This window comes from Cylas formicarius, unplaced genomic scaffold (genome assembly GCF_029955315.1).
Source record: "Cylas formicarius isolate icCylForm1 unplaced genomic scaffold, icCylForm1.1 PGA_scaffold_5__7_contigs__length_24384050, whole genome shotgun sequence".
Lineage (NCBI taxonomy): Eukaryota > Metazoa > Arthropoda > Insecta > Coleoptera > Brentidae > Cylas > Cylas formicarius.
The window spans coordinates 11157169-11174809 of NW_026844341.1; the positions used below are offsets into that span (position 1 = coordinate 11157169).

The 17641-nt window shown below is 34.1% G+C and overlaps 1 protein-coding gene across 1 annotated transcript in view; it reads right to left on the reverse strand.

Moving 5' to 3' along the window:
• Nucleotides 1–12118, reverse strand: part of LOC132702315 (ras-related and estrogen-regulated growth inhibitor) — an 82419-nt gene extending 70301 nt beyond the window's left edge. Inside the window, exon 1 of the mRNA XM_060670874.1 lies at nucleotides 11889–12118. The gene's annotated coding sequence lies outside the window, so the exon portion shown is untranslated. The remainder of the gene's footprint in view (nucleotides 1–11888) is intronic.
• Nucleotides 12119–17641: the final 5523 nt, after the last annotated feature.

Consider the following 17641-nt stretch of genomic DNA (forward strand, 5'->3'; position numbering starts at 1 on the left):
AAACACGACAATTGAGCTGGTAGGGACATCTACCGAGGTTGGAAAACACAAGACAAGTAAAACAGGTATGGAAAGTAAAAAGACAAAAAAGAACAAACGTGGAAGACTAAGACTAACATGGGACGGCAGTATTGCTGAGATTATAGCAGGAAATAAACAAAAATGGGTACAACGTGTCCATCAACATTAAACCATTCACACTCAAGGTGATATTAATAGTAGAAATGTAGGATATTAATTGTAAGGGTTTCTTGCAAAATAAATATCGCAAAGTTTGCAGAAGTCGCAGTCGTCAGTCCGGCGGAATTAAAAAAAAACTGGAAACGCAATTTTTCGCCAAACAAATAAGGCCCTCCCGCCGATTTATGTCAACACACGTGTGACATTTAGAGTGTTTTTCCGCACGGTGTTTGCGCGATACGTATTTACATTTCCATTTTTGCGTTCGACGCCGTTGTCCCGGCAAAATGGCATTTCGAATCGGAAAATCCGAACAGTAAAATGACATAAGGCGATTTCAATTCCGAAAAATTAGGCAGTTGAAGCAGTGCCGAAGGCACGTTAATTTGCGTAATCGCGTTGATGTTTGACTGCCAAAAGGTTTTCGGGATCGGTGTGGGTCGAGGGTTGTGCTTCGGGTTTGTCTCTCTTCGTGATACTGAGATGATTTCGAATGTCTATTCATCTTTGTAGTGAAATGTTTTCGGACGGACCGTTTTTTATGGGTGACACTTTATCTCGGAACCTGTAGAACTATATCAAAAAAATTAGAGTCAAAAGTTGCTTGGAATCTTATACAGCTATAAATTGTCTTCATTGGTCAACAAATAAATAAATAAATTCATAAATTAAAAATATAAAAGAGAATCAAGAAAAAATCAGAAAATTAAAAAAATACTAGAAGAAAAATAAGACAAACAAAGAAAAAACTATTCCATGTGAGTCTGAAACATTGTGATGATTCCTGAACAAAATCGCAGTTACACTAATTGGAGTGGAGATAAAGAATTTAACACAAATTTCGGGTATAAAAAGGAAATTTATACAGGGTGTTTTCTAAAATATCAATAATTAAGAGAGCGATGATTGGGTCTATTTTAAAAGGAAAAATTCATATAAACATATGGCCTAAACTTCTTAACTTTTGAGATACTGGGTGGTAAAGTTTTCAAAAGTAAAATATATTTTTTTATATCTGTTTTCAAATCGGTTGTTTGACAGTTGCTTGACATCAGTTTTTAAATTTAATTCTTCGCGTGTTATTCATTTGTGTTTACTAATGACGGGTATGGCTATGATTTGTGCCAAATTTCATTAAAATATGTCAGAAGTTAAGTAGTTTAGGACATATGTTCATCTGAAGTTTTCTGGTCCTAATAATCTCCTCCTTAATTATGGACATTCAATTAGAAAACATCCTGTATTATTTAGACCAGACATAATCGACACACATTCATTCAATATTCTTCATCGAACTGCATCTACACTGTGCCTCGAGGAAAGGGTGTGTGTCAAAAAAGTTAAAAACTGTTCATTAAGCTACCATCAGCACATGACAAATGAACTTTTTGAAAAATGGGTAAAAATTTTCTTCTTCCAAATATATCTCCAGGCAGCGTAATAGTTTATTAATAATGCCTGTTATGTTAGTTGGCTAAAATAGTACAAATGGTCAGTAGCAAAAAGAATGGTATTGCACGAGTTCGTAGATCAACGTTACCTTTCTTTTGAAAACACTTACTACGTAGACGAGCTCATTAAAAGAATCCAGTGGTGTACCCCTTACATTATCACCTTTACACTGCGATTTGAATCCAATAGAAATGATATGGTACGAATTAAAAAACAAAATTATAAGCAATAAGATAAACCCACAAATGTCCGCCCATGTAATTATTAAGAAATAATTATTAAATAATAATTAACAAAGTGTGTTTAGTGTGTGAATTATGTACTTCAAATGGAAAACATTTATAAAAAACTTCGTCTTGTCAGACGTCACTCAGTGAAACTAACGAAAACTAATGGTGTGAAGGGGGAGTAAATTGTAAACTTTAACAGGACAGTAGGAATTTATTAATTTGAAATGTGGATAAATATGTGGGTGCGTTTGACGTGATAATTTCAATCCGGCCATTTTAGGCGAGGTATAGTCATATTTACGCAATCCAAAAATGAACTGACAGCAGGTATTTTGTACCCATTAGGAACGTGGTTTTTCTAAAACATTTAAAAACTTTTTATACACTGTGTCACTGTAAAAAAATTTGAAAAAATAAAGATCCCAAGCCATTATACATAATAAGCTGTTGAGATATTAAAAAACTGTACGCAAGGGTTCAAGTGCACTCCCAAGTTTGTTGGATAATTGGTTTATTATTGATTCTTATATCAAAGTTATCTATTTTGTACCAAAAATGATAACGAAGTATTTCACTATTTAAACGTGCCTTGTACATCCAATATTTGTGGGGGGTTAGCGCTGGCAATGTGTGGCGACTGCGTGCGGATTATCAGTCAACATGGAACAGTGGTCAAATGAGCAACGAGCGTTTATGGTCGAAGCGTTCTTTAAATCGAACGATTCGTATGTTGCGGCACGGCGACGTTTTTGTAACCGTTACAATATTCGGCGTTTACGTGATGCTCCGTCAAACAATTTATTGAAATCGTTTGTTAAAAGATTCAGACAAAGTGGTACAGTGGCAAATCATAAGCGTCCCGGTCAACAGAGGTCCACCAGAACGCCAGAGAATATTGAGATTGTGCGACGTGCTGCGACTGAACATCCGAGGCGCTCAATTCGAAAATATGGCCAGGCCCTGAACATTCATCGCTCAAGTGTGCAACGGATTTTAAGCAAAGACTTACGGTTCCATCCCTACAAAATTCAATTGGTGCAGTTTCTAAAGCCCACAGACTACGATTTACGAAAAAATTATTGTGAGTCAATGATGAATATGTTTTGGACCGAAGGAGGATTGGACAACATTTTATTCAGTGATGAGGCTCACTTCCATCTGGAGGGGTATGTTAACAAACAAAACTGTCGCTTTTGGAGTCCCGACAACCCCAAAGAAAAGCATGAAAAACAATTGCATTCCAAGAAGGTAACAGTTTGGTGTGCCATGTCAGCTACTGGAATAATTGGGCCCTACTTTTTTGAAATTGCCCATGGTCGTTCTGTAACGGTAACAAGTCAATGCTCCACCAATTTTTGACTCCAGCTCTTCCAAACTTTCCTGGCTATAACCCCAATTTGACCTGGTCTCAACAAGATGGGGCGACGGCACACACAGCAGCAGCATCAATGGACGCTGTACGTGAATTGTTTCCAGGAACTGTTATTTCAAAATTTGGGGACACCTCTTTTCCTCCAAGATCGCCCGATCTTACGCCTCTAGATTTTTTTTGTGGGGATATTTGAAGAGTATCGTCTACACTGATTCACCAGCCACTACGGAGCAGTTAAGACGCAACATTCGAGAGGCTATTGCCGACATTGCTATTGAAATGTGTCAGCGGGTCTTTCAACATTTAAGAGCACCATTGGAGGAGTGTTATCTAAGGGATGGTCGACATTTGGACAACATTGTGTTTAAAAAATAAAATCCGCATTTCTGTACTTTCAAAATTTATTATTAAAATTATGCAAACACTTTTTATTCCGTTTTTATAACATGTTAAAAAAGGAAATTTACTCTGAGTCACCCTGTATAAAGAGTGACTGTGGACAGTAACAACTTTCTTATTGTATGTTTCAAGAGATCGAGAATCTGCGCAAAGAGATACGGAAGCGTTCAAAGGTTAGGCAAAGAAGCAAATATAGTTCCTCTCGAAAGTAAAAACAATTGCCTCTAGTTAGTTTTAATTTAGTTTAGTTTAATTCAAGTAAAATATTTTTTAATTAGAAGAATAACCTCCCGAATCCAGGCAATCTAAGGATAGAAAAATGTATCTATATCATTTAAAATTTCACATTTCAAAAAAAAAAGTTTCCTAATGAAAAATCCATAGAAAATTTTAATATTTACACGTTTTTTAAAGTATTTCAGTACACTTTCAGTTTTTTTTTGGTTTGCTGACCATTAAATAAAATCTGAGATTTGCGTACAAAAAATTGTTTGAGGGAAGTAATAACTGTTTTATTATTATTACGCTACGTAATTTTACGAGACCCGTTTAATACATGTGCAGGTTCAAGCGCGTGCAATATTGTACGTTGAAAGATACGCAGCTACGCTGAAACCGTGGAAAGAAATATAAATCAAATATTTTAAATATTGCCTTCCCAAATGAGTTTTCTAATAACTTTATAACTCAGATGTTTCCTGTCTGCTTTCTGCTGGCACCGAAGAAAACGGATGGTGTTTCACACTTCAGTTTTGTACTTTTTTTTTTAAATAGAATACGATCTTGTGATATAGAAATTTAATTTCCAAATATATGGAACGCATAGCAATTAATGTTCGTTTTTATATTATAGGGGTGACTTCCTGTTGAATTTCAATATTTAGAGTTGATTTTTGGGTCCAACTTTTTTGATATTCGACGAAAAGAAGCCTTTATAAAATTGATGGTGTCATTTCTGGATTTTATTTTTTTAGTAAAAACAAGTTTTCTTATGGTCCCAATATTAGAGTTTTGCAGAATGTTAAATTTTAAAATGATGTATTATAATTTCTATTGTAGTTCCAACAATCCGTCAAATTGAAGAAAATGTTCTAGAATATAGAATGATGATTTCCCAAATATTATAGTACCTTTTGAAACTTCAACTTTAAATAAAATTCACAATTCTGTCGTATTGAGAAAAGAGGACCTATGTTACAAAAATTTTAAAATCTGTTTTTAAATGGCCCGAAGTAAGAAAACTTGAGATTTCGTTGAGTACGACCATAAAATTATCTGAATTGACAATATTTCAGGTAGGTGATGAAGATAGAAAAATAGGTGTAATTGACAGCGCAATTAGAAGGATTTTCAATTGGCCCGTCCGTTATTGTGACTCAAAGGATCTATTGTGACTTTCTCCATAGCTGTAGAGCTTTATCGTTCGGTTTTGGAAATTTATCCCTTTTGAAAACACCCATTCAGGACTTTTTCTCTCCTTCTATAAGATATTCAATATTAAAATTTTTGATAATATTTAAATTATATTTGTAACTCCCTCTTTCGCTATATACTTCAATAGGAATTCACAGTTGGGCGTATGCCCCTTCAAAATTCTGTAGTGTTAAGAAAAGGGTGGATTAGTTGCAAAACCTTAAAGAACTGTTTCTAAATGGTGTTGAATAATCAAACGAGAGATTTCATTCAGCGCGAATAAATATGAGGGCCACCCATAAAGCCCATTTAACCACATAATTTGTGGTCACATTTAAGTTAGGTAATGAATATTGATAAATACGTATTAGTTTGATGTTAATCTATTTATACCATCTGGACAAAGGACAAATTTTTTCTTTATTTATTGACGTTTTTACTAATCTTGTCGAAATGGTAAAGCACATTTCAAAAATACCAACGTCGTCCGCCTTATCAGCAAATATATTGTGAATAAATTGTGAGTTTAGATATAGGAAATTTTCACAAAGTTAGTTTTTTGTGGCATATAACATATTACAACAAATTAATACTATCTTGTGTCTACCACCATGGAATTTATTTATTTGATGGCATCCACAATATTACATTATAGGTAATATAACAGGTGACTTAATTGTCACATAATAAAAAAGAAAAAAGTGAAACTTATAATAGACAAGAAACCAAGGAAATATAGCATTAAAATTAGTTAATGGTAGATGTTAGAGACATGCGGAAAAAATCAACTTCGTTGTAAAGTTTACTACCAATTTAAGATAGCTGTTAGATAATATAGTGGTTCCACTACGGTAAAAATTGTTTTCCCAGAACATTTAACGAGATCTAGGCATATATACTTCTGAATCTTCTTTAAATTTTGTTCATAGTTGCTTCATAAGTTTCGTGATAAACATAGAGACGCATTTTCTTTAAAAAAAAACTTAACCTCTTAATTTGACGTTTTTTGCATCCCAACAACGTTTTTTAATAAATAATAAATTTGTGTTTAATTTCCAATTTTTTTTATAAATAAAAAATTGCGAAAAAGGGTGAGGAATTGTTGGTTCTCTGTTTGATTTGCTTTTATATTGTATTGATGAAATTTTAAGTTGCTTCCCATTCATATTTTCAATCACGTAATACTGAGAGAAGAAGAGAGAAAGTACAAGAAGAATAAATCGGGAGCGAAGATGTATTAGAAAAGACAATGACCGATGAACAATTTCAAGTCTTTTCCGGTTAACTAAAATGATGATTAACCATACACTTATTGATACATCATACGCAAAAAACTAGTTCCATCGCAATATTTCTCTAGAGGAGGAAATTTTAATTGTGTTACATTTTTTTGCCACTGGACACCGGCAAACGTGTATAGGACTAGACTGGAAGTTTCCTACTGGTTAACAGACAGTGTCAGGATATTCTATATGAGGTCACTCCAATTATTATTAACCAACTAGGAAATGACTGGATAAAATTCCCTTCCTAATGAAATCACGTTAATAGAGTATAAACTAAATTCATAGAAAGAACTCAATTTCCAGGGGTAATTGATGCAATTGACTGTACTCATGTACCTATAGTGGCACCAGCTGAACAAGAACATAACTACTTAAATAGAAAAAATAAATTTTACTAAAAATTAAAGATGAAAGAATATTAATAAGAAAACTTTATTTGGTACTAGTATTAATTACTAATAGTGTACTACAAGATTAATTAGTAGTAGTATAAGGGTATAATATTTAAAAGTACCAAAGCACTAGGAAGCACAATTAATTTGAAACAGACTGAATATAGATAGTTTTTCTTGTTTTTAGACAGCACGTGACTCTTACATTGCGGCAGTCTGCAGTTTCAGATCAATTAAAGCTGAATAATAAAACCTTCGTTTATTGTAAAACGAAGTAATTGACAACGATTTATAGGTACAGGATGTAAAAAACTAGTGTACCAGTAGATGAACCTAAGGAAATCTTTATACATTTCCTATAAACCAGTTTTAAACAGTTTTGTTTACACTGCTGCGTATGATGTTATATGGAAAAAGGAAATTTTAAGAACATTGGCGTTGCACTGTTCTAAAAATAAAATAAAGACTATTCGTTTTGTCCGCATTTTCAAAAGATGTACTTAACACCATCACTTTACTGCCTCCACACTGCCACATAAATTGACTTTGTAAAAATATCAACTGCCTTTGTTGTTAAATAATATCCTATTTCAGGTGATACTAATTCATGGCTTCTGGGAGATTCTGGATATCTCTAGAAACTCTATTTAATGACCCCTATAATAGGTGCTGCACCAGGTATTCCAGATGCTAATTGTATCAGTAGATACGTGTATTTCTACTCGATATTCGTGATAGAGGAAGACTCCAGGACGTACAAGAAAATGTAATTCTTGAAGATCCTGCAAATAATGCCAATCACGATCGTTCTAGAGAGGATCAATAGGGCTTTATGACAAGAAGGCGCCTTAAAAAACGATATTTTCGGTAATTCGGTCTTTGTAATTTCAATTTAATACATTTTTAATGTGGATATTAAAGATCAAGTCCAAGGATCAAAAAATTAGCTCTCTCAAAACTCTTGGGAAATATATGTCATAATTTTATCTCAAATGCACAATTGTTTGTATGGCATCCACTCTTAATTTAACCTTTTTAGGGCTTGGTAAAATGATTAATAGAACCACGTTTGATTAATATAGAAGATTTATTTTAAATATAATTATAAATAAATATAAATAATAGTAAGCTTAATGACTGACTTATTGAACTAAATTCTTAATAATTTTCTTCAAAACAGTTCATCATTAATCGTCTTCTGACTATAGACCTTGAACCATTATATAATGAGGTATTTGAGTGCTGGCCATGGGAGTGTCAGTGCTGTCATAAGTGTGTTCATCTGTTTCTATTTGAACTTCATTAGAAACTTCATCATATGGTGGCATATTTTCATTGAAGTCAACAATATCTTAAAATTATTAGTCACAGTGCAAGGCATCCTTTAGTACTTTATTTGGTCTATGCGAGTTATTGAAATGTGGAGGTGTTCTGGAGGTGGTTGGGGTTTCTATTTATTTATTTATTTATTTATCGTATGGCTCTACAAGTGCTATATAATAGGTTACAAACAAAATTTTTATGAAAGGTAGGCATAAATGACAATTAATACAAGTAATGTAAAACACAGTAATGCACATTAAATATGATACAGACAGTACATATAACAGGTGCGTGCGAGCAACCTAGCGGTATGGGAAAATCAAATCTACAGGTCCAAATCCAGTTCAGATAACCATGCAATGGCAGCGGGGCTTGCATCAGTAAAGTCTTTCCATTGTCTAGTAAATCTTCTCAGTGGGCAGTCTTGGACTATATGTGTTAATGTCTGCTCTTCAGCTCCGCAGTCACATGCTGGATTGTCGGTAATTCCCCATTTGTGCATCGCTGATCTCGTTTTTGCATGTCAGGTTCTAACTCTATTTAATAGGGACCATGTTTTACGAGGTAGTTGCATCCCTGGGAGCTGTTTATTAGGATCTTCTATGTTGTGTTGATTGACATTGCTGTTATTCCATACGGATGTCCATGATTCAGAAGCGTCGTATTTTTTTCCTGGAGCAAGTGCTTCCAAGTTCCATATTGGGGCCCTTGATTTCAGTCGATTCACACAGGGTTCATCGATTACCTTGTGAATAGGCTACGTTCTTGGCTGGTCTGGGTGATTTATCTTTTGCCCTTCTTGGAATGTTTTCTTCGGATTCCTGGGGGAGCGATATTTGATAGTACGTGGAGCCATGGTAAAGGAGTCGACTTCAATGTCCCTGTTACTACTCTCATGGCTTCATTAAGTTGGGTGTCAATCTTATTTACATGAGAGCTTCTGCCCCATACAGGAGCGCAATACTCCGCTACAGAGTACACAAGTGATTGTGTTGCAGTGCGTAAGGTAGCTGCATTTGCTCCCCATGTGGTGCCTGCCAATTTACGTATGATGTTGTTTCGGGTTTTAAATTTCTGGCATGTCAATTCAAGGTGCTATCGAGGACTACGCCTAGATATTTGGGGTGTTTGTTGTGTTTGATTGGTTCTCCACAAAACGTGACATTTAGTTCTCTGTGCGCCATCCTGTTATTTAAGTGGAAGGCACATGTCTCTGTTTTATTTGGGTTCGGGCCCAGTCTCCATTTTTGGAAGTATTGGTTTAAGGTTTCTAAGTCGGCTGTTATGGTTGTTTTTCCTTCTTCAAGGTGTTTATTTTGAGTGGCTATAGCCATGTCTGCGTAACAAAACTTACGTGACGTAGTATTTGGGGTGTCACTTATGTAAACATTAAAAAGTAGTGGAGCCAGTACTGAGCCTTGAGGGAGACCGTTTTTAATGTTTCTTGATTTGCTACTTGATGTGCCTAAAGTGACCTTGAAATAGCGACCTTTCAGCATTCTTTCCAGTAATCTGGTTAGTTTCATGCAAGGGATCATTTTCATGAGTTTCAGGATCAGCCCATCTATCCACACTGTGTCGTATGCTGCGCTAAGATCGACAAAGGCCACTGATGTTTTTAGGCCTTTCTGAAACCCTGCTTCTATGTAAGAGGGGTTTCTATTGATTGAGGTTTAACAAATACAAGCCTAGAAGTTTTATCAGTTTCATGTCCCGTTACCCAATTCCTCTACTGTATCACCCCCGTTTTCCCATTAATACGTTTGGACCCGGTAACATTATTTTCAATTTTAACATATTTATTTTAGCCTTTGACTTCCAGTCAGTGAATCTCAACAAAAAATTAACTTCCTTAAAAAAGTAAAGTAACAATCTGCGCCAGTAGTAATGTTTACATACATACTAATCCACAAATAAGGTAATATTTGTGCTGGATATTTGTGGAATCCAAATATACGGAAACATATAAACAAACCGTTACGTTTTATTTTATAAAATGTATTTTAAGATATTTACGTTAATGAAGAAATAGTTCCGAATTTGTTTAATGGCGTTTGCACGAAGTTTCGATAATAATAATAATAATAATAATAATAATATTTTTATTATCCCACATATTTAGAATACAATCAGGGTATTATGGATTTCGTAAAGTGGGTAAAAATTAGTTACGCAATATAGATTATATTAAAAATTTATATAATAAAAATAGGTGACAGAGCACGACGATACAGTGATAGCAAACATTAATAAGTAAAATATTCCTTTAAATTAAAAAAACAGTTTTTTTAGGGAAATGTATTTTATTTTGGATTTGAAAATGTTTGTATTACTATTACTTTTTAGCTCTGTTGAAAGTTTATTATAGACACCGGTGTTCCTAAAATATCTTTTAGAAAATTCTAGTCTATTTTTCTTAAATGAATACCAGTAATCTCGAATGGATGTGAGCATAGTAGAAACTTACCACGCATATCCTATCCAAAGCAGTTTTTATTTTTTTATTAGGGAAGAATAAGTGTGCAGTTATGAAGAAAGTAATTGGCATTGAGTTTCCCAAGATACGGTTTCGTCGAGTTCTAGTCCCAAAAATTTAGCGTGATAATTTGATATTATAATAATGGACTAGGTACCCTTTTATTTACGATTAATAAAAAATGATTAAGATGATCTGTGAATGTTAAAGAAATTTGTTTTTTTTGTTTTTCCAAATTAATTTTAGTATAAATCACTGTATTTTTTTAGAATTTTCTATAGATTAATTATAAATGTACAGTTTGAAAAAGTAATAAAATGAACAAGAGTCTTAAAAGTGAACACATTTTTTTTTGCTAGAATAGAGAATTTACGGGCTAAAATGAATTTTAGCAGTTATTGCAATGACGAGAGGCGGCTATTATGTGCAGTATACCATGATATACAACAAACATGTATCATCGTTACGACTAGGGCAGAAATTAAACGACTTTTATGGCATTTGAATTAACGATCATGTATTTCCCATATTTCGTTATCCGAACCTCGCTAGAAACTAAATTTAGAAAATATTAATGTTGGAAAAGCAGGATCTCGTAACTGATACAGACCCAATTTTGTCAGAACTAGTTTAGTATTTTAGAACTGCCCGTTTGGAAGCCACCCTACTCTTTTGAATGTTTTCGTCATCAGGGAACGGAAATAGCATCAAATCATTTGAAAAATGTTTTAACCCGTTATTCGTATTGCAGCCTGCCACAGAACACCGCATTTTGCTAAAAATAATTAATCAAAACCACAAGAAAGCACAGAAACTTTACGAATACCGAAAAAACACACCATCAATGAGATTTGGTTAGGAATCCCGCCAAATCCGTGTGACGTCAGTGACATGACCCGTTGGCTCCGCCTACATGCGCAATATCACATATTTGCGTGTTGAATCGTGCTGACAGAGTAATTTTTGAAAACCAAATGAAGTGCAGCAACCTAAACACTTGTAAACATAATACAAATAGTTTTCGATACCGGTTCGATACCGGGCGGTGCCGGTTTCCAAAACTGTCGCTAGAAATGTCTTCAACAACCTGAAGCATGAATCCGGTTGTCCCCTGCGATTCCTTTGACATTTACATCTCCTAGGAATCCTTCGCGGAATTTCGTGAAATTTCCCTGAATTCCATCGCACTCTATAACTTTGATTTTGCAGAAAAGAATATTTTGATAAACGAGCAAGACGCTTTTTCAAAAACCGAGAAATTTCATTCACGATGTTTCCAACGTGCAGTACGGCGTACGCTTTTTTTAAATTTGTACGGCAGAATCGTATCTTAAAGAAAAAGTAAACGAACATCGGCCCACTCACCACTCCTCAAAACTCCCGCGAATTATCGGGAGAACCGGAACTCATTCGAATTTCGCGTAAATTTTCAATACGAATGGAAAAAATAAAGCGTAGCGCGCGTCAATCAGGGAAGGAAACGGTTTGTTTTTCACCTCCCGCAATTATAATTCCGTGCCGCGACTTTCCCGAAACTTTAACGAGAGCACGTGGTTAGATTCCCGGGGGATAGTGGCGTTGTCGGTGCCACACAGTTTCAGGATCTCGCGGGATACTGAAAATTTTCCCGAAACGTGCGTCGTGTTTGGAATCCATCGGCGCACGCGTTTTCCCGCTTTTCATAACAAATTCACGTCGCTGATTTGGATAATTTGGCGAGCCTCTCTCTTTTTGAGAACGCTTAGTCAATTGTTGCGTACCGCGTCCTGTTTACTTTTTGACCGGGTGGCGTCATCGCAAAAAAAAAAGACGAACATACCGTGTGACGTGAAAATTCAAAGGCCAAGGGAAAGTAAATATAGTTTTCCACTCCCGTCTGTAAAATACCAAATTTTCGGACATTTTCGGGATTTTACCGCACGGGTTTGGAAGCAACCGGATGTTTTCGATGATATTTCCCACGCTTTCAATTTTGACGTTTGTCAATTCTGCCGGTATTGTTTTGCGAGAATGTACCCAAAAACTAACCGTTTTTGTTTTACAATATACTATGCAACACGTTCGGTAAACTTTTTTAGGCACTCGTTTATTAAAAATAAACTCGTGAGACAAATGCCGTTTACCGCACTTGTTGCATAATATACTATTTTTTGCTCCCGTCTGTAAAATACCTAATTACACACCGATCTGGCGTGATGGAAGCGCCACTTTGCCACACCAGTTTCGTTTCCCACGGATTCGAGACACTTGGGACATTTCCGAGATTTTGCCGCACGGGTTTGGAAGCAGTCGGAAGTTTTCGGAAATTTTGCCGCACGGTTTGAATTTTGACGTTTGTCAATTTTGAAACTAATACACAGAAAAATGTTATGAATTGAACTGAGGTGGCTTTTACTTGATGAAAATCCATTTATCAAAATAAATAAGAACTAAAAGTTCAGATTTTCACGAAATTATATATCATGACATGACAATTGTTTCGACAACACCGTGTCTTTATCATTTGATAAAGACACGGTGTTGTCGAAACAATTGTCATGTCATAATATATAATTTCGTGAAAATTTGAACTTTTAGTTCTAATTTATTTTGAAAAATGTTATGCAATATATCAGACAATTTAAATACTATGTGGTATAAGCTACAATTAAAATCTAGTGGACTATTCAGTAATTAAAATGACATTTATAGTTTAAGATTCCATACCGTTCGCATGAACTTTAGTCTTTTTTACAGTTTTCATATTAATATTTTGCCAATACCAATTGTACCATTTTCAAATATCTATGTCTCATCATTACAAGCAAAACAAAATTGAAGGTTAGGACTTGCTTTTTATTTTAAATTGTAAAAGTTAAATAAACAACATAACGTTTTAAAATTGTGTTTATTCCGTTGTTTATATGACATATTCAATAACACAAGACAACAACAATAGCAGAACCGATCGGAAGGATAAATGAATAGTTGAGTTTCTTATCCCATGGATCCGAGCCTCTTCGGACATTTCCCGAATATTACCGTACGAGTCTGGGAGCAATCGGATGTTTACGGAGATTTTACTGCACGGCTTGAATTTTGACGTTTGTTGATTCTGGCGGTCAAGTCAGTCAATATATTCGTGTTGTTTTGCAATAATATATATAAAAACTAACGGTCGTAGAAAAAGTACTCCCTTTCAAGTATACCGGGAGTTTTGTTCATCTGGAGTAAATGCCAAAATAAATAAATAAGTAATATAATAATAAATAGTAATAAAATAACATACCCTGTATATTATTGCATTTTATAATCCTCAGGGAAATTCTGGATATATTTCATGTATGAATGTTATATACCTTAGTTTTGCTTATTCTTTCAACTGAAAGTCATGGTCAACTAAGCTTATTTAACGAAAAGGAGATTCGTTTTTATGAATACATTGGCAACGAATTCTTATTCACGAGTACTTAGAACCCAACTACACCAATTTTTATAATGTTTCAATATATCGTGTTTGAAATATCGTTTACGGCGCACTTGAAGCTGTACATCGTTGTAAAATCTTTGATTACGGTTTGATTTTTTTTTTGTTGGATAGATCTCTCAAAAACGAACTAAAATCTTATGTTTCTTATTACACCAAGTGAAAGTCATGGTTAAATGGAACTAATTTTTGATGTCAAATGTCGGGAAGGGATATCTTTAAGAACAAAGTGTCAACAAATTCTAATTCAGAACTACATAAAACCTAACCATACTTAATTCCGTGAATAACTCAAATCATTAAGATCTTAAAATCACATACAAAATAATCGTTATTTACAGGTTTACCATATTTTTTTTATAAACATTATAAACCGAACACGAATCTGTTGTCATTTTCAAATTGAAAGAATCTCTAAAAGTACTTCTCGATTTTCCGCTTCAAAAAACTATGTCAGTTAGCCATGACTTTAGTCGATGCTATACGGAAATACCGTTTTATTTCTCTAAAGTAGGGTCTATCCAGCAAAAAATAATTATCAAAATTGAGGTATAAACCAATATTCTACAGGAGTAATGCTTAAGCGAGGGAACCACGACGTTTGGAGCACCCCGTAGTTGTAAGCAAAAATTCGTTGACACTTTGTTCTTAAAGAATTCTCTAACAGCCCTTCTAGATATTTGATATCAAAAATTAGTACCAGTTAGCCATGACTTTAGGTTTATCTAACAAGGAACATACGGTTTTAGTGAATTTTTCATAGATCTATCGAACAAAAAATATCAAAACCGAACCATAAACAAAGATTTTACAAGGGTATGGAACGTAACATGTATGGCAAACATAACATTTGCAGGCATTAAAATAATTAACATTTTTTTGTGTAAGGGAGCCTTAATTATTTAATTTTGAATATTAGAAAGTCTTTTTTTTTTTCAAATTAGAACCTCGTATTTTAAATAAGCTTGTCCGAAAATGTATAGTTTCCGAAATAATTGACAATTCAACATTTTCCTATAGCAATAATGCTGTAATACGGCTCATTTTTCAAAGAAAATTATACATATTCAACTGATTTGTAAACTGATTTGTAATTAACTCCTTTCATTTCATTGGACCATTCAAAAATATATTATTAGCTCCAACGTAGTTCTATTACTGAAAGTCTCAAAACAATTTCAAATATATTAAAATTCGAGAATTTTTAATTAAATTTTCTGGGGCATATTGTTCTTGTAACGGTCAAAGTTATGAACAAATGTCAGGAGCAAACTATAGAAATGATACGTTGATTCTACCTTTGTTAATTGACCTCATGGTTAAAAATTCTCCTGATTTTCTGCGTCCTGACATTATACTTTTGAATTAGAAACTAATAAACTCCCATTCTAGGATATTGTAGAACTAAGACTCCTAACATTTGCACTTTTTAATGTAATAATAACAATTTCTCCTAATAATTAATTCATAATTTAATTCTCCAGAATTTTTAATAACCCACATAACTTGAATCACCCCATGTTATTATCATATTACCGAGGAATATGCTTTGAAGCAACGATCTGAAGACCTAAAGCCGATTTCGCTTGGAGTGTCGAATTGTAAGATCCTTTCAACGCGCCCATTTGATCCCAAATTACGTTTCGTCAGTCTGCCACACGTTGGCTTAAGCTCTATTAATCTACTCTTCAGCATAATAAATAATTAAATTTGTACGGCAACAAACGGTATATAAATTCCAAGGCCCCGTTAATTATGAAAGCAAAATCTGCTAATGAAATAGCATTTGATGTTTGTTAAAAAAGGACCGGAGGTTCTAAAAAGGAATTTCATTTCAGTTTCGTGTATTTCTCGCATCTGTTTTTTAAAACGGCGTTCACAAAATGTTATAGCATTTTTTCCATGTAATTTTTCTTATATACAGGGTGTCCAAATAGTGTGTCAAAATAATATATCTCGTTTAAAACTTGTTTTTTTTATTAATATTTATTTATTTTCTTAGTTACAGTTATTAGTTATATTTATTGGTTATATTTAAAAGAAATCGCTGTATCTTTTAATACTTGTTATCAAACTGAAAAATTTATTTACTATATGCAACGCTCTATATATTTTTGAATAACGGGATATTACTTAAAATTGCCATTTCTCCTTTCTGTCAAAAACAAACTTACAACTCAACATGTTAAATCTCAACTACACACCTAGCATTTATTTTCTGTATTATACCGTCGCCGTGCAAAATCTACTATTTCAAAGTTGCAAAAGCTCTTCTTCCTTTTAATGATTCAAAAACACAAGGGGCCTTTGGTATAAAAAATTGATTTTTCTCTTCTTAATTTTGAAACAAATGGCTAAGAAAGTGCAAAATTATTTCCCACCTCAGCAAGCAACGAAAAGCTTTAGCGGAGCTTTAGATATCAATTTACAGTCACTAATTTATAACTCGATTAAATAGAGAACGCTTTAATCTTCGACTGATTATTAATGGTGAAATAATGTCAGGAATTATCCCCCTTCAATTACGTACGACCTTTTCGTCGCCTTCGCTACCGAAAATCCTTCTCGTAATCAATACGTTGTTAGAAAAGCGATGGCATTAAATATATAGATAATGAAAAAATAAAATTAAATTACAGCAAATGTCTGAGAATTTTCAGTGGAAATATTAGACTTTACGTTGAATCTCGTCTGATTAATACACGATACACAATTACAGCTCAAGGAGTTTGAAAAAAAAAAACGCTATTAACGAGTATGACCCCCGTCGATGGTTCTATTGGAGGTGGCTGCCGTCATATCAACGGGGAAAGCTACCAATAGTGACAATCAAATATAAGATGTCATCTTTTTTCTGGTTTTAACACATAGAAATATAGCGAATCTCTATGTCTCTTAGATATTAAAATCTGACAGGACCGTCAGAATTGACAAACGTCAAAATTCAAGCCGTGCTGTAAAATCTCCTAAAACATCCGATTGCTCCCAAACCCGTGCGGTAAAATCCCGGAAATGTCCGAAGTGGCTCGGATTCGTGGGACATGAAATTCACGCTGAAAAATGACGTTTCCCGCACGCTAGATCGGTGTATAATTAGTTATTGTACAGAGGGGAGTAGAAGAAATTGTCATTTTAGCACTTCGGACATTCCTGGGATTCTTGATTTTCATGTAGAATATATTTTTATAAATCATAAGTTTGTCAAGTATTTTCTAAACATTCTGCATTAATTTCGAAACGGCTTTGAAAAAGCTTAGATCAATAAGCACACGTTTATATAATTTTTCTACAATAAAGACTAAAAATCTAAAAGAAATATGTCATTTTGAATAAACGCCCTCTACATAATTTCGTTGGGATGCTTTTTTGAATGACCAAAAAGTGTCTAATAATCACTGTGGGGCGTGGAGCATCGACAAATGCTACGATGGATGCTATCTATGTCGATCGATAATGTGAGGACTGTGAATGTTCTTCGAATATCTGCACCTGCTTCAGCAAGCTACTGAGAAGACTTTGGACACGGCCCTGCAAGGTCAATACTTGCTTCTTCAGAATCAGATAGTTATTTATTTCAATACAAATATACAAAAGTCAGTCCTACACATCACTGTTACAAAACATTACTACAAATCTCTTCTGTTAAATAAAT